General features: G+C 41.3%; 1 long non-coding RNA gene across 3 annotated transcripts in view; it reads right to left on the bottom strand.

Moving 5' to 3' along the window:
- LOC149180474 (uncharacterized) overlaps window positions 1-15088 on the bottom strand; it is a 98965-nt gene extending 83877 nt beyond the window's left edge. For 2 of the 3 annotated variants that reach the window (XR_016256930.1, XR_016256931.1), the window contains exon 1: window positions 14789-15088. This is a non-coding gene — a long non-coding RNA (uncharacterized LOC149180474). Of the gene's footprint in view, window positions 1-14571 lie in introns of all 3 variants that reach the window. The other variant, XR_016256932.1, reaches the window with a different exon arrangement.
- Between the last annotated feature and the right edge of the window lie 300 nt (window positions 15089-15388).

Below are 15388 nucleotides of genomic sequence, written 5' to 3'. Positions count from 1 at the left end.
TAACTAAGCTTTAGCGCCGACATCGCTAGTAGGCAATGTATTTAGTCAAACCGTCGCTAAATATAGCAAATAGCCTCGCGCCGGGGCATGAAATCCGACCGTCGCGGGAAACAGATGTACTCCTGCGACGGGGGCGCTACTGGACTGTTTATGACAAAGGTCCGTCGCGTATATTAAGTGGATTCTCGCGACGAGGTAGAAAACTTAGGAAAAGTGGGTCAATTGGCAACATAAGAGAGCACTTGTTCAATATGAGCATGTTTTACTGGACACATGACACAGTAGAAGGACTGGGGTGGAGGTAGTGACAAATTATTGTGTAACACCCCGCTTCCAAAAAACGTTCCCGTTTTGTTCCCGCTTTGTGCAACATTGAAATTTAGGACACTCCCTAGCATAGTGGTCAAACCTGTTACAAATGAAGCATCTTCCCTTCCTTCCATCTTTGAATGTCGGCCTTCCTTGACATTGCTTCTTTGAACCTGCATTGTTCTTTTTAGCATGGGCGGAGAATGTAGTGAGTTCATTCCTATTTGAAGACATGTCTCTCTCCATCATCATTGTCTCTTCTTGAGTACATCTAGTCAACAATTCATCAAAACCTGGAATCCTGTCATTGTTGAGGATAGTAGTGTTGGACACATACCATTCACAAGGGAGACCTCCAAGGGCAATGAGAGTGAGCTCCCTATCAGCAATAACTTCTCCAATTGAAAGAAGATCTTTTACCTTGGTAATCCTCATGAAGTAGGATTGGATATCTTCACCTCTTCCCTTCTTTATGTCCTTCAACTTGTTTTTGAGAAAGAGGACTCGACTTGCATCGCTAACTTTGAACATGCCAACCAACCTGTCATACATTTCCTTAAACGTGTTCAAATCGGAGATGTATGCAACCAAAAGTTACCAAATGCTTGTTAATAGAATCTCTGATGATCTTCTTTGCTTTGACTTCACATTTCTTGTACTTTGTCCTAGCAGCAACCGGTGCATTTGAAGGAGGTTCAATAATCTTTCCCTGCACATAGTCCATAACATCCTGCTCTACCAAAGTCAAATCAAGAGACATCTTCCATGCATGATAATCAGACTTATCATTGAGCTTGTTATCGGGTTTGAAGTAAGATGCGGAGGCCATTGAATCTTATCCTTGTCTAACCAATCTCAATGATTGCTCCTTTCACTCTTGCTTGGGCTTTCTCTTCACCTCAACTCTAATACCATGTTAATTTTAGATAACAATGGTATGTTTTATGCTTATGAGCAATTTACTTCACTTTTTCTTATTAGCCCAATATTAATTTCCAGATTAGCAATCACATTAACATGACAGTAAATGCAGATAGAACATAAATAAAAAGCAGAAGACAAGCTAAGACAACAAGACACAATATTTGGCAGATGCCAGGGAAAAACCCCAATGTGGGGAAACCCTTTTATCAAGTCTTCTTATTATTCTTCAAAAGTTCAGCACAGAGAGAGAGTACAATATACAAAATTCACTTGCCCAAACACAGTCAAATCTCTCCAGTATAACTGCAGTCAATAGGATGCCCTAACTAGAAAGACAATGATGGTCAAATCAACAGAATTACTCCTCCAAATCAGCTCGATCAAACCCAGTCAATTCGGCCTTCAAGAACAGTCTGAATTAGCCCAAAATAGTCTAGAAAAAGTCAGTCAAACTCGGTCAACGCAGAGTCAAACCCGCAGTCAACGTTGGTCAAACAACCCAAGAAACCTCGAAATTGTGCCAAGAAATGCGACCTGCCCAAACAGAATTTCTCCCAAGAAAAACACAGTCAAACAAGGTCAACTGTTGCCTAGTCAATGTTAGTCAAACTTGCTGCAACTTGGTCAACGCAGAAAACAGAAAAGTACAGTTAGCCCTTCGCACGTGTGGAGGAGAGAAGTTGCCCAGAAATTTGTACGACCCAATCAGATGAGGAGAGAGAGAGATATGTGAGTGATGATGAGTGTCCAAATGAGGTAGATGCTCCTTCTATTTATATGCAACGTTGAGGATGAAAATACATGACTTTTGGGCTTTTGAGCCTACATAAGTTTGCTGGCTAACCTTGACAATTTGTCCATAATAGAAATAAATTCATAATTCCATTTATACATGTCAGAATGAGATGATCTTTAGATCAATCCTACACCTCTTGGAAAGAGGAATCCAATAAAAATATCAGTGCCATCATATGAGTTGTCCAAGGTGGATTTTGGCCCTAGTTGCCAAATTTAACACTTATGCTTGGAAGTTGATTAATTAATGCAATACTAGTCCTAAAATGCAATTGCAAAATGAGTGATTAGCCTTAGGTGAGATTCTTAAATGTCTTAAGTACTTTGAGACAAATAATATTAGATTTAGAGCAACAAGGGAAAGTACTTAAGTATTGCAAAGACAATTTTCACCAAAAGCGGTGCTTAATGAACTCTTTGAATTAGATTATGCAATGAAAAGTAAAAAGTGTAAAGCAATTCAAGATTAACAATCTCACAATGGACAATTCATTAATCAAATAACCATACAAGTCTAATGTCTAATGTTAATGTGCCAATTAGACAAGATATCAATACAATGAGCAATTCTTGAGATTACTTATTACTTCAAGATTACTCTTGTCACAATATGAAGATCAATCAAGTGCTTTAAGATTGAGTTACAATATTGCAAGATTATGATTCTTAGATGTGAAGCTTACTCGCAAAACAATATGTTAGTGCACTTATGCTCAAGATAATGAAAATCAATGTAAACACTTATCCAATAGCCAATTTTTTAGGAAAAGATAGCAATGACAAGCAAGAGTATTCCAACGAAACCAATGTCGCAAAATGCTAGCAATCCTTTAGACAAAACAATGTGCTAATGCTTTTCAATGTCAATGAAAGGAAAACATTCACCAATTGCAATTAAAACTTTAAAAATGATGAAATGCTCAATGATATTATTCTTTAATTGGTGCTTATGATATTAAAAGAGCAAGAGCAAACCTATGAGAGCAGCAAGTTTATCTTATGTAACAAATTCAATCCAATTATCTTTTAGATCATTAATCTTCTTATTGAGAGTATTGACTTAATGAATGCACATATATCTTATCAATTAGATGAAATTGCTAACAGTGAATACTTATGAATGCAATGGTGCAAGAGACCAATGATCACAGCAGCAAGAAAACTACTTTGCCAACTGCAAGGCCATTACCAAAAGTGCAAGGAATGCTAATAGTGAATGCCCAATAATGCTAGTGACTTTCCAAAGAGATAAGATGACAGTCAATTACTTCTTATGTCATTGTTATGTATTCTTAAGCCTGCAATAAAACAATGATGAGAAAGAGAGGGTTTGAGAGGCAAACCACTAGGCCTAATCGCCTTGTTGGTGACTAGTTGGGCTCTTAGAATTCTTCCAATGAGTTTATCCACCTACAACCACAAAATTTAACTCCAAAATGCACTGCAAAACAAAATGTCAGTCCCAAAATACCAATGTTTATCAAGATATGAAAAGGAGGGACGATAGACTAGGGCCAAGAAAAGGCAGCGATGAGGGTTATAGGCCTTGTAGGCCTACGACAAGGTAGGGAGAGACCTCTTAGAGGTTGCCACAAGGGAGATTAGCCTTCTAGGACTCACGACAAAGGAGAAAAGGGGCTTGGGTGAAGGGATCAAGGCCAATAAGACCTGCAGCTCAAGGAAGAAGGCTCAATAAGGGTTGTCGAGAGGGACAAACCCCAATGTGGGAAGAAGGCGCTAGCCAGGGACAAACCCCAATGTGGGGAAGAAACCCTTGATCAATTCTTCTTATATGTTCTTCAATAGTTCGGCAGAGAGAGAGATGGTACATATACATCAGAAGTCAACATATTGACTTATCTAAATAAGAGCAGAGATCTTCCCTAAGAAGATAGCATATGAGGTAGTTGATTTGAGCTGAGTAAAAGGCATACTGCTTCCACTGATCCAAGGTGACTCCATCACCATGCTGCGCTTCATTGTGTTGCACCTCACTGCGCTGCACCCAATCATCATGTTGCACCTCCTTGTGTTGCACCATCAAGTTGTACCTTATCATCATGTTGCACCTCCCTGTACTGCATCATCATGTTGTACCCACCAGTGCTGCCTCATACTGTACCTGTGCCCATCACGCTGCATCTCATTTATTATCACTGTACACTTTGTTACCAAGTGCTGCACACAACATGCTACACTACATTTCGTCACGATGCCCATCATTATGTAGCAGCATTCAACATCATGTTGCACCTTGTTGTCACATCTTATCATGGACTGCATTAGATCACTGTTTAGGGTCTTTGTTTGCTGCATTGGATGGTAGATGGGACAACCTTCATAAAGCAATGTTTAGGCCATCAAGACAGTCCTACCAACCCTCATACATAGGCAGCAACATCAAACTGATCCATGTTGCTCCAACCTTGTTTGTTGTTCACTGTTTGTGACAGACTAGTTAGGGCACATTGCTATAGCCTTAATCTTCTCCAACATACCCCAAACAACCCTTGAAAGACTGTGGCATGCTTTAGGTGAACTCCTCCCTTGCTACATTGCTGCCTTAGGGCATATGACAGCTCTTTACAGCCCTACGCAAGCCCAGTTGTGATACTATGGCCAGCGGCCTAGCACAACAGCAACTGTGGCTTTCGGTCATGTCCAACGCAACAGCGTTTAGCCCTTAGCACTTCGGCCTTCTAACCATAGCTCGGATATCCTTCAATGAGCCCTAGAACAGTCCTTAAACTGCCTCGCTGTCTTAGCCTCTTCACTGCGTCTAAGGGTTGTGTTAGTCCTTCTATTCTTTGCGGCTAGGGCATGTTTTGCATCAGCTATGACTCCTCCAAAGCTGCGGCTTTAACCCTTCCTGTAAGACTTCATTTAGGGCAGTGTTAGCCCTTCCTTGATTGCGGATTAGTGCATAACTTAGACAGCGGCTTCAACTCCTAGTCTAGACTGCGGTTAGGGCATCATACTTCTATTTAGGACAGTGTATATCCTCTTCTTAACTGCGGCCAAAACATCTCCTTACCTCCTGCGTCTAAGGCTTCATCATCTAGATTTCTCTTGACACTAAAACCCAAAACAAGTGGAGAGAAATCAAGAGTGAAGTGTGTCTAAATGACTATCAAGCCACCTCCTTTTATACTAAAACGTTGAGCACAAGTGGGGTTATTTGGTTACTGACCGACCTTGACGAATTGTTCCATAACACAATTAAATTCATATCTCCATGAATATTTATCACAATCGGATGATCTTTAGATCAATCCTACACCTCTCGATGAGAGGAATCCAAGAAAAATATCAGTTGCCATAAATAAGATGACCCACATGGAGTTTGACCCTAGTTTCCAATTTTAACACTCCCTCTTAACTCGGGAGAACTCCATCTGCTAATCCATCTGCCAGACTGTGGTATCTCTGCCATTAGTGCCCTGCACTGCTTTGCCCTGCTGAACCATGAAGAAGAAGAATTGATCAAGAATGTCTCATACCATTCTCTACTGACCCGAAGTCAGTCCCATATGAAGAGAGTGTGTCATACCACTCTTATTGATCCCAAATCAATTCCAAAAGAGAGTAAGTTATATCACTCTTACTGACCCGAAGTCAGTTTCATTAATCCCAGATCAATATCAAAAGAGAGTGTCTCAAACCACTGACCCGAACTCAGTTTCATTGATCCCAGATCAATATCAAAAGAGAGTGTCTCAAACCACTGACCCGAACTCAGTTTCATTGATCCCAGATCAATATCATCCTAGCATAGGGAGTACGGTAGTAACACGATGCGTCCATTGGTACTACTATGGTCCCTATCCTCATTTCCCTGCTCACTGGCAAGATGAGAGGTACTTCCCATGAGTCCCAGATTGCATGGATAGGATGTCTCAGCAGGAGAAGGATGAACCACTCATCCTACCTACATGTCACAAGGGGTATCCCAGGGGAAGGCTGAACCACTCACCCTGTACACAACAGATCAATAAGGGAAGGCTGAACCACTCACCCTGTACACAACAGATCAATAAGGGAAGGCTGAACCACTCACCCTATGACTGTGTCTCGGCAGGAGAAGGATGAACCATTCATCCTGCCTTACATAACAGACCAGTAGGGGAAGGCTGAACCATTTACCCTATGGTTGCTCATCGCTCAAAGATGTACCCCCAAGCCCCCCGGATCTCCCAGAGCTCAATGTCCATATCATATAGGACCCTTAGGAGAGAGTCTCTCCACGACTCCTAGTCATTCTCGAAAAGTCACAAATTTGACCTTTCTCGGGGCTTCGACAAAATGTAGCGACCTGCACATCAATCCCAATGCGATGGAGCCTTTTTGCTCATCGATGTACCATATCCCAGATAAAGTGGTAACTGATGTCTATATGCTTGGAGCGATCATAGAACACGGGATTCCTCAGTAATCGAATCCCCCTTTGGTTGTCACAGAATATCACAATGGTATCCAGCATGTGTCCAAACAGCTCATTGAAGAGCTTCCTCAACCAAGCAGCTTCACACAAAGTCATACTCATAACTATGTATTCGGTCTTAGTGGCGATCAAAGCAACCAACTTCTGCTTCCAGCTCATCCAGGATATCTAAGCAAAACCCAAAGAGAACCAGCACCCATAAGTGCTCTTGCGATCCTCCACAATGCCTGCCCAGTCAGCATTCGAATAATCATGTAGCTTCACATTTCCGGTAGTGTATCTCACTCCATGAGAGATTGTGCCCCGAAGATATCTCAGAAGATTCTTGTGCACCAATCCAATGAGGCTCAACCATATATGATCTCAACATGCTAACTGCAAAACATATATCCAGACGGGAGTTCACCAAGAACATCAATGCCAGTATGAGTTTATGAAACTTAGAGGCATTTCCCAAATCAGGTCCAGCATCACTACCACAACTTCTGAAAGTTAAGCTCCATCGAGGTAGTCACGGACTTGCAGTTTACCATTCCAAATCTGGAATCCAACTCCCTCTTTCTTTTGCAAATGAGAGGGTCTGCACCTGTCAAAAAGAGGTCGTCCTCATAAGGTGCCAGTATGAGAGGTCTATCATCCACAACCTTCAAGCAATGGTTTGGATCGGATTCACTCCTAGTGAATCTCAACTTCATCAGACAACTATCAATCCTCTCATATCAAGCCCGGGGTGTTAACTCTAAATCATAGAGAGCTTTCTTCAACCTGCATACATGAGATTCTTAATCATGAATCTCAAACCCCTCGGGTTCCAAATCTATGGATTTGTTACATGAGGGGAATGGTCCCCTTGTAATATTTTCTTTCGGTACATCTCGAACATGTACCTTCATGCTCTTCTTGAATTCAGGCATCCCAGTCACCATTTAACTCACATCAGGTAGGGCCCCATAATAGGCAAACCTTCAGTGCTATAGAAGAGATGTGTCAACTGACATGGTCCCCAATGGACTTTCTGCAACTTGATACAAATTGCCAACCCTAAACCCATGAGTAAAAGCATCTTTGAAAATTTCATTTTCAAACAAGTACCTTTCCATCGATGAATGCCACCTTGAAACCTTTGATTTCCATTGCCGAAATGGACACCAGGTTCTTCTTGAGATCACGTACATAAAGAACTTCTTATTAATGAATCGTGCTACCCTTATTCAATTGAAGGGTAGCATTCCCTACACCCTTTTCGGGATAGGTGGCATTGACTCCAAGTATAATCTCCACGATTGTTTCCATCTCTACCAAATTAGAGAGAGCTTCCTTCTATCTGATGAAGTGCCTTGAAGCACTACAATCAATAAGCCAGATTCCCAAAGAGACTGGAGGAGAAGTAGTGGAGAGTGCCAATATAGGATAACACTCCTTTATCTTTATCAGAAACAACATTTGATTCTTCATACCTGGGGTTCCTTGCTTCCTTTGAAGAGTCAGCTATTTCCTTGACAATCTGCATTGCCTGTCATTCCTCCGATCATTGAAGATGTCCCTGGAATGATTGTTATCATCATCAAGTGATGTGTCCCTACCTCAGACAATCCTTTGCATAATGGCCGAACTTATTGCAAGCAAGGCATCTGCCTTTCCTTCCACCCTTAGATCTGAACTTCCCATTGAGTCATCTTTAGGTAGGCCATCAAATGCTTCCGCTATGCCACTCTGATATTATTCTCTACTTCGACTTCACCCTTGGTGAATTTGAAGAGGGATGAGGAACCCATTGAGTCTTTTGTCCTTTCCAACTATCTTCAGTGATTGCTCTTTCACTCTTGCTTAGGCTTTGTCTTCTCCTCAGCTCTAATACCATGTTAATTTTAAGTATTTTCTATGCTTAGAGCAATTTATTTCAATTTTTCCAATTAGTTCAATATCTTTTCCAAATTAAGAATCACATCAGCGTAATAGTCAATTGCAGATAGAACATAAACACAAATCGCAGAAGACAGGCCAAGACAAGAGGACACAAGATGTGGCGCTAGCGAGGGACAAACCCCAATGTGGGGAAACCCTTGATCAATTCTTCTTATATGTTCTTCAATAATTCAACAGAGAGAGAGATGGTACATATACTTCAGAAGTCAACATATTGACTTATCTAAATAAGAGTAGCGATCTTCTCTAAGAAGATAGCATATGAGGTAGTTGATCTGAGTTGAGTAGAAAGCATACTGCTTCTACTGATCCAAGGTGACTCCATCACCATGCTGCTCTTCACTGTGTTGCACCTCACTGTGCTGCACATAATCATCATGCTGCACCTCCCTATGTTGCATCATCAAGTTGTACCTTATCATCATACTGCACCTCTTTGTACTGCATCATCATGTTGTACCCACTAGTGCTGCCTCATACTGTACCTCACTATGCCCATCATGTTGCATCTCATTTATTATCATTGTGCTACACTTTGCTACCAAGTGCTGCACACAACATGCTACACTACACTTTGTCATGATGCCCATCATTATGCAGCAGCATTCAACATCATGTTGCACCTTGCTGTCACATCTTATCCTGGACTGCATTAGATCACTGTTTAGGGTCTTTGTTTGCTGCATTGGATGGTAGATGGGACAACCTTCATCAAGGACTGTTTAGGCCATCAAGGCAGTCCTACCAACCCTCATACATAGGCAGCAATATCAAACTGATCCATGTTGCTCCAACCTTGTTTGTTGTTGACTGTTTGTGACAGACTAGTTATGGCATATTGTTGTAACCTTAATCTTCTCCAACATGCCCCAAACAGTCCTTGAAAGCATAGTTGCAGGAAGCGCCCCCCCCCCCGGATCCTAGGCCGGAATCGCGTCCCGTACGGAAGCGTTCGCCAGCCGAAGCGCGATTCCAGCCGAAGCGCGATTCCTAGTTTTTTGAGCGATTCCTGGTTTTTAGGAAGCGTTGCCCCCGAAGCGCGCTTCGGAGGGCGCTTCGGGCCTCCGGAAGCGCCACGCTTCGGGCCCGGAAGCGCACGCTTCACGAGCGCTTCGGAGCGCTTCCGGAAAAATCCGCTCGGGCAAGGAATGAAACTTCAATTTTTTTTAATTTTTTTTAAAAGTTAACTTAACTTGCAATGAGGGGGTGGGTTAGGGTGAGTTTAGGGTGAGTTTAGGTGAGGAATGAAAAGCATAAAGCTCCCATTCATTCCTCATTTTCTCACTTTGAGTTTATGAGAGTTGGAGAAGAGAAGAGAAGAGAGGAGAGCTTGGAGGAGTGAAGAAGGAGGAGCTAGGAGAAGGAGGAGGAGCTTGGAGCAAGAGCTTGGAGGACTTCATCTACAAGAGCTAAAGAGGTAAGTTCAAACCCCAAACTCCCTTGTTTTTTTGAAAAAAAAATTGTATTTTTCTCCTCCCTCTCCTACTCTTTCCCATTGTTTCTACTTGCTCCTTTATTTACAGGTTGTCCACCACCTATATCCATATTCCAAGATGGTGTTCTTTTGGCTTCTATGTATCATTCCACTCTTGGTTTTAATGATGGCAAGGGTGAGGAATAGAGGGGAAGAGGAAGGGGATGAACTTGGTCCTAATAGTAGTGACCCAATGTATGATGAGGAGGAAGGGTTTGAAGAGGAAGGGGATGAACTTGAAGGGGACACTGAAGCACAAGATGGGAAAGGTACATCAACACCCTTGTGGAACTATGTGACCAAACTTGATGGGGGAAAGGGTGGTGGATCTTACAAATTTGTGTGCCCTCATGGTTGTCATGGAGGAAAACCATATACGGGTTCATATACCCGTCTGAGGAGGCATCTTTGTGGGGTGCTGGACAGTGATGAAAAAAAGGGTTCTGTGGGGGTACAAATTTGCCCAAACATTTCAACTGAAGAAAGAAGAAAATACATCCAAATAGAGATGGCTGCACAAAAAAAAAACAAGAAACAAAAAACTCATTCTGAATCAAGTGCAACCTCTAAATTTGGTAGTTGCCCATCTCCTCATGGTACTTCTGCAACCTCTGGAGGTAGAAGAACAATAGGGGATTTCCTTAATGTTGCTGGGAGGGATGATGTGGATGGAAAGATAGTCCGTTTTCTTTGTGCTTGCGGTGTACCATTCAATGTGCTTCGCTCTCCCTATTGGCATGACATGGTAAAGGCCATCAATGAAGCCCCAAAAGGATACAAGGCCCCCAACTATGAGAAAGCTAGAACAGTGTTATTAGAAAGAGAAAAAGCTAAGGTTCAAAGAGCTTTGACACGTTTTACACATGAGTGGGTGGATTCTGGGGTATCCATTGTATCAGATGGGTGGACAAATATTAGAAACCAACATTTGATAAATGTTCTTGGTGTTTCTTCTAGTGGTGCAGTATTTATTGCATGTCATGACTCCTCCTCCATCAGTGCAACTGCACAAAACATTGCAGATCTCCTATTGAAATCAATCAAAGATGTTGGTCCGAATAATGTGGTTCAAGTGATCACAGATAATGCAGCAAATTGTAAGGCAGCAGGAAAAATTATTGAGCGTACTCATCCACACATCTTTTGGTCTGGGTGCCTGGTTCACACATTGAACCTTTTGATGCATGATATTGTGAAACACAAAGATTGTGGGTGGATTGCTGAGGTTTACAGGAAAGGGAAGCAGCTCATTAAATTCATCACAGGGCATACAAGGGTAAACTACTTCTATGGCACTTACTCCAAGTTGCAATTGCTTAAAATTGCAAAGACAAGATTTGCTAGTTATTACCTCACCTTTAGGCGGCTAGTGAGGGTGAGACAAGCTTTAACTAATCTGGTGTGTGCTGAAACATGGGATGAAATTAACACTGACACAGATGGTGCTAATGCAGTCAAGGACACTGTTCTTGACAGTTACTTTTGGTCACAGGTTAAATATGTTTTGCAATTCACCAAACCAATTTATTACATGATCAAGTTTGCAGATTCAGATCGACCAGTAATTGGGGAGGTGTATGAGCAAATGGATAGCATGTTGGGGCAGATTAAAGACATTGTTGAGCCTAGAGATACCACCTTGTACAATTATATTCGTGTAGAGGTGCAAAACCGATGGGAAATGCTAAATATTCCATTGCATGCATTAGCATATGTTTTGACACCTAAATACTATCATCCATCATGGCTTTCAACACCAGCACCTGGGGGGGGAAGCAGGAAAAAACCACACCAAGATAGAGAGGTTCACGAAAAATATATGGCTGCATTGAGTAAATTAATCCCTGATGAGGAGGAGGCTGCATTGGTACGGAGACAGGTGAGCAACTATACGCTCAACACTGGTCCATTTGGGAGCATGCATGCAATTCAAGATCGAGAGACTTTTTCTGCTCTTGAGTGGTGGAACATGCATGGAGGGGGTACTCCACTTCTACAGAGTTTGGCATTGCGGGTGCTATCACAGGTGGTAAACACTTCTTCTGCAGAGAGGTGTTGGAGCTCTTATTCTTTCATCCACAGTGTTAAAAGGAACAGGTTGAATTTAGACCGGGCAGAGAGCTTGGTTTATGTTCATTACAACTTGCGATTGTTGTCCCATTACTGTGAAGATGCAAAGTCTAATAAAGACTTGTTGATTTGGGACAAGAATCCAGAGGAGCCCAATTTGGAGGATGGAGTGTTGCGACTAGAGCAATTAGAGGATGCTCTTATCCAGGTATGTCCATTGTGGTATGAATTTTCCAATTTTCCCTTATAAAGCATTTCTCTAATTCATGTTTTTAATTTTTTTGTTAACTAGTGTTTTTTTTTTTTGCATGAATTTTTTGAGCGATTCTAGGATGATGATGACCGTGTTGATATGCCACCACCCCCACCCCCATCTGGTCCCTTGGTTCCTAGGTTCCATGGTTCAACACCAACAGCAGGGGGTTCTTCTTCATCAGTTTCAGTGCCACGACTTACACAGGGACCATCTTCTTCATTGCCACCACGTGGAGGCCCGCCATCACGTTCTATTCGTGGTGGAAGGAGGAGAGATTAGTAGATATATTCACAATCTACTACTTTTTGTCATAGATTACTCATTAGACTTGTAGACTTGTGAATTTGAATTTTGAACCTTTTTGGCTTGGCGGTGACCAAGTGACATATTTTGTAAACATTATTATTTGAATTTTGGACATGACAAATGTTGACAGTTGCTCACTTGCTAGATAAATCATAATATGCTCTATGTTTTATGTTTTATAATATGCTTAAATGTTTTATGTTTTATAATATGCTTAAAAATTTGATGTATGTTTGTAATAGCTAGAATATAGATGATTGTTGTACATACTAGTAACTACAATGGAATCATGGATGCCATATCTATCTTGATTTATGCAAAAATATGCATGTTTTCATGTCTTCTACAATTAATTTGGTATTTGGGATGTTTGTTTTGAGTATAAATGCAAAAAAATATAAAAAATATATATATATATAGCAGACGCTTCCGCGGACGCTTCGCTTCCTAGATTTTTGGAAAATGACGCTTCCGCGCTCCCACTTCCGCTTCCGCTTCGCTCCCGCTTCGTGCAACATTGCTTGAAAGACTGCGGCATGCTTTAGGTGAACTCCTCCCTTGTTACGTTGTTGCCTTAGAGCATATGATAGCTCTTTACAGCCCTACGCAAGCCTAGTTGTGGTGTTATGGCCTGTGGCCTAGCACAACAGCAACTGTGGCTTTCGGTCATGTCCAAAACAATAGCATTTAGCCCTTAGCACTTCGACCTTCTAACCATAGCTCGGATATCCTTCAATGAGCCCTAGAACAGTGCTTAAACTGCCTCGTTGTCTTAGCCTCTTTGTTGCGTCTAAGGGTTGTATTAGTCCTTCTATTCTCTGTGGCTAGGGCATGTTTTGCATCAGCTATGGCTCCTCCAAAGTTGTGGCTTTAACCCTTCCTGTAAGACTTCGTTTAGGGCAGCATTAGCCCTTCCTTGATTGCAGATTAGTGCATAACTTAGACAGTGTCTTCAACTTCTAGTCTAGACTGCGGTTAGGGCATCATAATTCTATGTAGGACAAAGTATATCCTCTTCTAAATTGCGGCCAAAACATCTCCTTACCTCCTGCATCTAGGGCTTCATCATCTAGATTTCTCTTGCCACTAAAACCCAAAACAAGTGGAAAGAAATCAAGAGTGAAGTGTGTCTAAATGACTATCAAGCCACCTCCTTTTATACTAAAACGTTGAGCACAGGTGGGGGTTATTTGGTTGCTGGCCGACCTTGATGAATTGTTCCACAACACAATTAAATTCATATCTCCATGAATACTTATCGGAATCGAATGATCTTTAGATCAATCCTACACCTCTCAAAGAGAGGAATCCGAGAAAAATATCAGCTGCCATAAATAAAATGACCCACGTGGAGTTTGGCCCTAGTTGCCAATTTTAACAATCTACCATCCGTTTTACTCGTGACAAAATGGAGTAAGCTTTAAAATCTATTAGGTGAGATTTCTGAATATTATTTGACACTCTCATCTCACCTTGGAAAACTTCGTAAATTGCCCATAGATGACAACGAACTTCCAAAAGTAGTTGGCTAAGTTGCTTGATAGGAGATATTATCAAAGAGTAATCGTTAAGCCAACATTAAAGTTTGAGTTTGATTTTGACTTTCAGCGTACAACGATTCCCGATACTCATTAGGCATCAATATATTCGCATAGGCCGAAATGGGATTTTCTCCAGTGATTTAAAACAAAAATACCAAAATTTGGCCCAGTCAATCTCCTCCTCGCCGGTGGTGGTGGTTAACTGGAGGCAATGGCCGACACGAGGTTAAAAGTTCAGGCTCCATGGAATCACATGACTTGGCACATATGGTTAATGGTGACAATTACCAAGACAGGAGATCAAGATTCCAAACCCCGTGGAATCACTAGTATTTACACATTTTACATGAATTGTAAGACCTATCACAAAATTCAGCTAGGACGCCATTCAGCTAGGACGCCATTCATTTAGGTATACAAAACAGTTAATTCAGTCTAAAAAATTGAAAACCCGGTTCATAAAGAGTAGTTAATGATACCGCATCTGCTGGCATACATAGACAAGACTGACTTGAGCGGATAGTATCACCTGTTGACAATATTACGCAATTGATCCAATGCCCAGCCGGCTTTCATGTTTGGAAATGGTATAACATTATTCTCGGGGTGTCCGGTTTGCATAATCAGTAACCCTCATTTCAGCATTCTTGACATAAGTACAACTATAGGAATTCCATATTCTACGGTGCAATGTCCTTTGAACCAAGATGTTGTCTTTCACACCATACAGCTAAAAAAATTGTTACCTCAGAGAATTGCGATCCTTCCATGAACCCGCAGCTATCTGTGCTCTTCTCCAGGCTTTTCGCGCCCATTCTAAAGGCAATCAGTCATGAAAACTGCTAAAAACTGTAATATAGTTGAAACATGATGTGTAAATCAGTCTGTTTATGTGAGTTAATTTTCCAAATTCAATTTTAGGGGAGGCTTTTTGGTCAAGGGGTTGACGGGAGTTATGTGAGTTAATTTTCTAGATTCAATTTTAAAGGGAAGGATTTTGGTGGAGGGGTTGACGGGAGTCGACAGAGGCATTCAGACTAATCTTATTAATATCTCACTGTTGTACTAGTGGACTTTAAAGGGTTAAGTGGATGTTTGTTTTTTTAAGACATTAAAGATTCAATTATTTATTAAAAAAAAAATTATAGAATAAAGCATATTTTCAAAGATTTGAACTTGAGCGGATGAGATGACAAGTCACAACCCCAATCACTTAAATTAGAGTTATTGGCATGGAAGGTTGTGTTTTAACTTCGTTAAAACATACATATTTAATGATAAGTTCAACCTCTTTTAAGGTTAAAAGAGGTTGAGCTTATCATTAGGGGTATTAAAAGAGCTTAAGC

This window comes from Pinus tabuliformis, chromosome 3_2, assembly GCF_031772625.1.
Source record: "Pinus tabuliformis cultivar Carrire ecotype Pingquan chromosome 3_2, CPIR1, whole genome shotgun sequence".
In the NCBI taxonomy this organism is placed as follows: domain Eukaryota; kingdom Viridiplantae; phylum Streptophyta; class Pinopsida; order Pinales; family Pinaceae; genus Pinus; species Pinus tabuliformis.
Note: the sequence above shows the minus strand (reverse complement) of the source record. Positions and strands in the feature narration are given on the sequence as shown.